The following is a 9,112-nucleotide window of genomic DNA, read 5'->3' on the forward strand; positions in this document are numbered from 1 at the left end:
CGGGGGGAGGGGGGCATTTAAAAATACCATCTGAGAGCAGAATATTTAACTCCAAAAACAACTAGATTCCACTGCAATAGCGAACAGGAGCCAGAATTGCTAAATTCATCTCTACTTAGAGAAGGAAAGTGCATATACGCTCTTGCTCCGGAGATTATTTTTTTTAATACAATAGGTAATAGGAAGGCTGAGTTCATTATGGCAGTCAAGTCCCAAGGCAGCCAGAGAGCCCATGATTTCACTCTGTGTCTCATCCAGCCCCCTGATCGCTCTCCTTTGGCCATTATGCCTCATATAATGCATTCTAATGGCTTAAAATGACAGCGTTTTGTTTAAAAAATGGCTCCATTCCTCAGGAAACCCAAGAGCCTGTGCACCACAACACAGCTATTGATAGAAAATAAAATGCACAATGTGACAGAAGCTGGTCCCCACCTTGCTGCCCTGTTATCCATTTTAGGGTCAAATTTGCTCATTCATCAGCTCAGAAGTCGGGCCTGAGGGGCAGAGCCTAATAGGACCTACAAGAACTAAGCAAAGAGCTCAGTAAAGGTAAAATGAGCTCCAACCCCGCACAGATACAAAGGAGAAGGATTTGACCCAAATTTTCACTAAACACTCTGACCCCGAAAAGCAAGTCTTGTGACACGGTGGATTTGCTATCTTTGCTGAATATGAAAGTGTTGTCAATGTTAGACTAGAACGTTAGCCAGAGCCTCATAGCCTCTCTCCTTTATGCTTTTTAAATGACCAAAAAAATATGAACCACAACATTGTCTAAAACCCACGGAAGAGGGTCTGCTTTCTGTAAGAGGCAGAATTTACAGCCTAAAACAAGAAGCCAAGTATCAGTCCTAAATTACCAAATGCCAGGTTCTTAGCCCGCTGGGATCTTCTATGAGCTAGAGGAAGACTTTTGCAGGAAAGAGCCCTAAGGAATTTTTAGAAATGGGCTCTGAAGGAGGGTCAATCTAACTTTGCTACGTCAACCTATTACTCAAAGGACCCATCTGCCTTGGATTACAGCGTCTCCCCTGCTCTGAGAACTTGTAGGGCAGTGAGGCTATCTCAATCAGTCATGTGTTCTAGCCATCAGTTATACAGTAGGCGACCTCAATAAACGAAAGAGAAGGAGGAGGAGGGAAGAGAGGAAGAAAATGAAAGAAAGAGCATAAGCACTTTTAGGGTTAAAACAATGGATTTTTAAATTTTGTATCTAACTAATCCTTTTGAATGTTAGAATTCCTTCCTGGACATACGATGAGGCATTATTCAGCCTTCGAAAGGAAGGGACATTGTGACTCCTGCTACGACTCGGATGAACCTGGAGGACATTACACGCAGTGAAATGAGCCGGACGCAAGATGCCTGCTGCAGGAGTCCATTTGTAGGAAGTATCTGCAGCGGCGACACTCAGGGAAACAGAGAGTAGAGTGGTGGTCCTCGGGGCTGGGGGGAGTTACTGTTTATTGTTCCAGAGTTTCAGTTTGGCAAGATGGAAACGTTCTGGAGGGCCACTGCACAGCAGTATGAATATACTTTACACTACTGACCTACACTATACACTTGGAAGGAGCTAAGACGGCAAATTGTATGTTCCGATAATTTTACCTCAATTTGTTAAATTCTTCAAGGATTAAAGAGTTTACTGAGGAAGTGCATGCTCCTTCAGAGATTCGACAATGCCACAAATATTCCTGAAACAACTGATATTCACACAGCTCAGGCATGGCATGCGTTCATACATGGTGGGGGAAAAATCTCAGCAAGAACTAACCTTGACCTGGGCAGTTCTTGTCATTAACTCCAAGTGTTCTGAGCCAAGCACAGGCTTTCTGAGGGAGAAGAAAGTGTTAGGAAGATGCCAGGCAGCATGCTCCAGAGCAATGCTTACTGATTCCTCCCTGATTTCTTTTTCAACTAGCCCACCCACCATGCACAAGTGGCTCTCTGTCTGCTCATCTTGAGAGACAAAGGATTTCCTCCTCTGAAGTCTTAACCACAAGGCCCATTGATGGGCTGAGAATGTCCATATTTGCAACACATAATAAGTGTTTCCCTGACTAAAAAGGATTAGTAGCTCTGACATCATGAACAAAGGACCACATTTGGGATTCATCTGGAATTTGGTTAATCACTGCTTGGAGGGAGTGACATTAATTCCAGGGCTTATTTGAGGCTTAATGTCCAAAAACGACTCACCTATTTATTAGAGGAATCTGGGATGCTTCTGTACAATACATTTGAAGCCTGTGTGTATTATGGTCTGATTTGTGGGTTGGTGCCTCAGCAACTCTGGGTGCTGCCATCTTAAAGACCACCATGATTGGCAAGTCGCCCATGGTGAATATCACAATTGCAAAGAAAATCTGGGATAAGGAGGGAGAAAAGAATAAAAATGGTATCAAATAGATTTTTAAAGCACAGAAGAATTTGAGAAAGTAGCAAGTTTTTTTCCTTTCATTTATTTTACAAAATTCTTTATGTTCAAAAACAATGCACGCTTGTAACAAACAAGTCAAGAACAATGGAGCTATGTAAAGATAATTAACAATCTTCCTCTCCATGCTTTAATCCCATCATCCTGAGATAACCAATACTAACAGTTTTATAAGTATCCTCCCACAACTTTCTTTATGTTTATGCATACAAATAAGTATATTGAAAGATACATGAAAGTACTGTATATGGGTTACAGGATTTTGCTTTCACAAAACTACTGCAATCATTCCTCAACAGATTACTTTATTTCATTTAAAAATAATATTTCAGATTTCTCTATCGATGTAATGCAACTTTTTTTAAAAAAGATTTTATTTATTTATTTGACAGAGAGAGAGACACAGCCAGGGAGAGAGGGAACACGAGCAAGGGGAATGGGAGAGGAAGAAGCAGGCTCCCAGCGGAGGAGCCTGACGCGGGGCTCGATCCCAGAGAGCTGGGATCACACCCTGAGCCAAAGGCAGACACTTAACGACTGTGCCACCCAGGTGCCCCATAATGCAAACTTTTTTAACAGCTGTGTAATTGTCAATAGTATGAATGAACCATCATTCATTCAACCATTTAGATTATTTCCAGATTATTATTTCTCCATTACAAACCATGCTGGAATAACATACATATCCTTCCTCCCTCGTGGTTTGATTTCTATAGACTAGATTCTCCCAAAAATGGAATTTCTAGGTCAAAGGGTGTGTACCTATTAAATGTTAACAGACACTACTAGATTACTTTCTAAAAAGGCTGTAACAATTTAAACCTCCATCAGCAATGAGGAGCTTGTCCACATGCCCTGCTTTTGCTGGTGCTGGATGCCATAAATCTTCTAAATGTTTGCTGATTTGATAGGCAGAAATTGAAATCTCCATCATTTGATTTCCATTTACCTGACTACTAGGGAGTTGAGCATCTTTTCATATTTTATTGACCGTTTATATCTCCTTTCCTGTGAATTGGCTGTTCATAGCTTTATCTAATCTATCAGGTTCTTTGTCTTTTCCATATCAGTGTGGAGGCGCTCAGTTTATTAAGGATATAACTCTTTGCCTGTCTTGTGTATGGCAAATAGCTTTCCCCACGCTATCATCTTTTTTTTTTTTTTTTTAAACTCTGTGCATGGCGTTTAGGGCCACACAGAAATCTTTATTTTTTTTTTTTATTTTTTTTACGTAGTCACACCTGTAAATCTTTTTTTATGGCTTTTGAATTTTTCTTTCAAATGAACTTTAGAGTCAGCTTAACAAATTCTCTTTAAATAAACTTAGTTGGTGCTGAATGGCATTGCACTGAATTTAAAGACGAATTAAAGAAAAATGACCTCTTCCCAATCTTGAGCAGCCCCCACCCAGTCAGGAGCGGTATGATTTTATCTACACTTGGGTTCTTTCCTGTCTTTCAGTAATGTCTAGTACTTGTCTTCATTTAGGCCTGACATGCTGTGCTTGGTTTATTCCTAAGCATTTATGGTTTGTCTCACAATTGTGAATACCATCCTTTTTCCACTCCAGTTTTCGGTGGAGGAGACGGGAGGTGATGGAGGTCAGTGGTGAAGGTCAGGGACTTTGGACTTGGCTCCCTGGATTCAAAGCTCGATCTTGCACTCACCAGTTCTGTGCATTTAGGCAAGTGAGCTCCCCTCTGAGCGTGTTTCCTCACTTGTGAAATGGGGATGATGGGTTTGTTGTGAGGAATAAATGAGATAATAACATCACATCTTCTGCACAGATTCTAGACCCCAGGTGTCCATCAAATGATAACAAAGACCTTGATGGAAACCTTTCATCCAGACTCCTTCACTCTGTTTAGTTTTGGTTCTCTGGGTTTTTCTAGGTAGAAAATCATATACTTCTGATAGTGATGATTCATCTTTATCTTTCCAATGCCTGCATAGGTTGATTTTTTTATTGTCTAATGACACTGGCTGAGACCTAGTACAGTGCTGATGGCCCTGGAGAGAGCCGCATCCATGTCTTGGTCCTGACTCTCATGTCAATACTTCTATGTATGATGACCACTGCATATTTCCAAAAGATAGACATCATAACTTCTTGGTGTAAAATTATTGATAATATTCCTTTGTTATTTCTATTTCTGTTCTATCTGTAGCTGTCCTTTTTTTCATTTCTAATATTCTCTTAGTCTCTTTGAGAACCAACCATTGACTTTGAGGACTGTCTTTGTGTATTTGTTTCCTGCTTTTTATTATTTCCTTCTTTCTACTTTCTTTGTGTTTGTTCCTCTGTGACTTTTAAGTTGCATCCTTAAATTAGCTCACTAATGTATCGATCTGATTTTCTTTTGTATTGATCACATGACTTACTCCCTTCTGACATCTTTATTAGTTTAAAATCACATATGGATACTTAAATAGAGTCTGAGGTTAATAATGATTTCTACCTCGTCCACCCTTCTATTTTAAAAGTGATTGCTTCGTTTTTAGTTTCAGTTTTTAGCAGGTAGATTTGCTTATCCATGTATTTACCAGTTTCTTTGATTATTATTCATTCTTTTTTTTTCTCCTTTCTTCTTACTGAGATATAATTGCATGTCCTACAATTCAATTACTTAAAGTGTACAATTCACTGGTTCTTAGCATTATTCCCCGAGTTGTGCAATCTTCATTATGATCAATTGATGAAATAGAATATTTCATCACCCCAAAAAGAAATCCTGTACACAATCAGTCCCCCTAAACCTGTCAGCCCTAAGCAACCACTAATTTCTGCCTCTAGATTTGCCTGTTCTAGACATTTCATGTAAATGGAATTACGTAACGTGTAGTCCTTTGTGACTGGCTTCCTCCACTCCACATGATGTTTTCAAGGTCCATCCATGTTGTAGCATGTGTCAGTATCTCATTTCTTTATACTCTCAAATAATATTCCATTGTACAGATAGACCACATTTTATTTACCCACTCCTCAGTCTATGGGCATTGGGTTGTTTCCACATTTGGCTGTGCTAAATAATGTTGCTATGAACTCTCACGTACGAGCTTCTGTGTGGAAACATTTTTTCAGTTTTCTTAGGTAGAGGAGTAGAATTGCTGGGATATATACTAACTTTATATTTACTCTTTTGAGGAACCGCCAGACTGTTGTCCAACATGACCACACCATCTTACATCCCCACTAGCTGGTATGAGAGTTCCAATTTCCCCACATCTTCACCAACATTGGTTATTATTTGTCTTGTTTGCAGTCATCTTCGTGGATATGGAGTGGTATCTCATTGTGTCACTATGCATTCTTGCTTCACAATTTTTCCAGAAGTGCATTATGCAAAATACCACCAAGGAAGATCTCCTAATGGTACACTCTTCCAATTTTTGAAGGTCTAGAGTGTTTTTATTTTGTCATGGTTCAGGCAGAACTTAGCTGGGTGTGAAGGTTTACTTTGATTTATTCCTCTGTGTTTCTGGCTTCCATTATTGCCATTGGGAAGTGTGCTATATATTATTCCTTTGAAGATATCCCTGGCTTCTCTCTGATTAATTTTTCTTTCCCTTTGGTTTCTGCAGTGTATCAAAATTCCCCATGTATTGACTTACTTTACTTTATCATGCTTACTAGGATCCGTGCTGCCTACATCTAAGAAATCATATCTGTCACCAATTACAGGAAATTCTGAGCCATGTTCGTTGTATTATCACCTCTGCTACATGGTTTCTCTCCTCTCCCCAGAACTGCTATTACGTGTATGTCCATTTTCTCGTCTCTTATCCTCTCTTAAACCGTCCACTCCTCTATACCACTTACCATGCCTTTAGGATCATTTCCTTCAGTTTGTTTTTCCTTCCAGCTTACCAGTTCAGCTGTGTTTGATCTGTATTTCATCTGTCATTGAAATGCTTTATATCAATAACTATTATTTTCCTTTCCTAAGAGTTCTGTTTGGCTCTTTTTCAAATATTCCTGGACATTTTTTTTTTTGCATTTACTCGTGCTTTTCTCATGTCTTAATCCCTTTTTAGTAGTTTTACTTATCTTAAATGTACATAAAATGTTTTTCTGTTAATTCCATGATTTGAATTCTTTGGGGGTCTAATTTAGCAATGTTTATTTCCTGTAGTAGTCATTCATTGTTTTCCCCTCCTATGTTTCATAATACTGGTTTGAGAGCTCTTGAACAACCAAAGCCGAAAAAACTAACATGAAAAAAAGTGCTCACAGTTGGGTAATACCTCTGGGGCCCCTGGCAAAATAAATATCAGGAAAGACACTCTGAATGTGGAGTGTGAAGAAATGACACAGATAAAGCACCTTGCCCTTGATTCCTTTCTTTTTTCTCAACTCTGGTACCCAACCCTTGCCGAGACCTGAGGGACCACTAGACGCATCTCTTTACTTGTCTCCCTGGTTCTAGGATGACCACCCCCCGAGCTGTGCTGTACTCACAATCAGAGCGATCTTTTAAAACTGCATCACATCATGTTACTCTGTTGATTCAAAATCTTTAGTGACCTTCCTCTGCTCTTAATACAAAATTCAAAGTCTGTGCCTGGTGTACAAGACGGCGTGTGTTCTTCCTGTTGCCCATTCTCTACCTACCTCTCCTGCATGTCTCCCCAACATTCACAAAGCTGCAGCCATATTGGTCACCTTTAGCTTCCATGCAGCCCCCAAGTGGGGGATCCCACTTGCGATGAACCAGCAGGGAGGGAGGGATAGTGGAGAAATGAGGACATCTCCCCAGTACCACAGAGACCCTGGATCAAATCTTTCCTGACGTCAGATTTATCCCTCGACTTTGCAATAACGTCTCCTTTTTTCCTCTTGATTCCTTCCTTTCCAACAAACACCCTCACACCCCAATTTTTTTTTTTGTAAATTGGGGCCTCCATCCATAAGGAAATGCTTTGTTACTTTATTAACCATATCTCAGAGGCTTTCAGAAAAATGTTACAGCCAAAAGCTGTTGTTACAGTTAAGCTGCCTTTACAGAGATCTTGATTCTATCCCAGGGTCCAGGAAAAGTTGAAGGAGTATATCCTTGGAGAATTCACGTTTCCCGATATTTAAGGAGCAATCAAATACACTTCTAGAATCTAATGTGCCAATGGTTCTCAGACGCAGTACATCATCCCTTCAGGTAGGCTGGGTATCACTTTTAATTAATTCAATGACATTTAACGAACACAAAGCCCACACCCCTCAGACTTCCATTCCACATTACTTCACATAACTACTCCACTGCCAAAACAAATGGGGAGACCTTTCCTTTTTCCTGACCTATCAAACATCCTGGCAACTTTAAGTACTTGCCACATTCTCTTAATTCAAAACACGGCAAAACAAATCAGAAGAAAGAATGACGTCTGTCATGTTCAATAATAAAGAGCTTCTAGATTATAAGATCGCTTAAGCATGCACAATTGCATTCAACTCTAACATCCATGCTGTAGATTTGCAACGTCTATAATATGAAGACCATCCTGGTTTTCAGCTAGTGGGATGCAAGGGAGAAAAAGAAAACAAACAGCTACTGAGCAACGGCTCTGTGCAAAGCATCGTCACCTAAGGAGCTTAAATATGTCATCAGGTCTGATCATTTCAAAAACGTGTCTTTGCCAAATCGCACACACATAGTAGTTGCCAGGGGCAGGACACAGACCTGGTGTGCAGCGTTCTGTCCGCTGCCGATCGCGTCTTCAGCACGACACCCATGGAAGTCTCTCCACCACATGGGGCTACAGTGGACTGAAAATGATTTCTTCCTCGGGAGCTCATTACCGCCTGCTTTTCTTGATAGCGGCCCACAGACTTCTCTGACTTGTGTCACTGCCTTAACATAATTGGTCCTGAGATTGGCACTTCGTTATTTTCAAATGACAGAACAACCAGCTTTTAAGACAATGCAGTTTGGATAAAGTAAGCAGTTCTTACAATGAAATGACTTATTAATAATAGGTCTTCCCATTAGAACTCTTGCATATGGTAGCCTTGGGCACAGATCCTTATTATAGTTACCTCTTCTGGGGGACGAAAGTATTTTTCTGGTGATGCTAATACGGTACCACATGTTAAACCAAAACTGCTCCTGAGAGACACGGCGCCTGTATAATGCAGGCAGGATCTAAGAGCCTTCGGATGGAGCTTGAGATCCAGAGTGAGATTTATGAATTACAAGGGAAATCACTCTTCTAGTGCCTATTTGTCAGGTGCTTTTCAAACAGTAAGTCACTTACATCATGAGGATTCCGGCTTAAGGACATTATCTGAGTCGGTGTCCTCAGTTGCAAGCCACCGAAGTAATCCTGTAATAAGAGCTTATTAAAGACACAGTGAGTGTTCACGGCTGTGTGGGGAGGGCTGGAGAACCAGGCGGATGGTTAAGCGTCCTGCAGACTGCCCAAAGCCACTCCAAGAACTGATGAGGGAGCACTGTCTTTGATGTTGTCCTTCTGTTTCTGCACACCCACACCCTGGTGCCCAGTGCCTCCTCCGGGCGGGGCCGGGAGCCCAGTCCCCCAGCCGCTAGGAAACCAGCGCTGCTACAGTGTTGCTACCTCTTGGGGGAGGGGGGACGGGCAGACACAAAAGCCTGGATGCAGGGCCTGTTTCCTGACACCTCTCACTGCCCGCAGCATCCAGCAGGTGCAGCTGACGGC

The 9,112-nt window shown here is 41.1% G+C and overlaps 1 long non-coding RNA gene across 1 annotated transcript; it reads right to left on the minus strand.

Moving 5' to 3' along the window:
- Window positions 1-1,777: 1,777 nt before the first annotated feature.
- Window positions 1,778-8,157, minus strand: LOC117802958. Its single transcript, XR_004626442.1, has 3 exons — window positions 8,116-8,157; window positions 2,203-2,369; window positions 1,778-1,835 (listed from the first exon to the last, which is right to left on the minus strand). It is a non-coding gene; the product is annotated as an uncharacterized LOC117802958 (long non-coding RNA).
- Window positions 8,158-9,112: the final 955 nt, after the last annotated feature.

Source organism: Ailuropoda melanoleuca, chromosome 7 (genome assembly GCF_002007445.2).
Source record: "Ailuropoda melanoleuca isolate Jingjing chromosome 7, ASM200744v2, whole genome shotgun sequence".
Classification (NCBI taxonomy): Eukaryota; Metazoa; Chordata; class Mammalia; order Carnivora; family Ursidae; genus Ailuropoda; species Ailuropoda melanoleuca.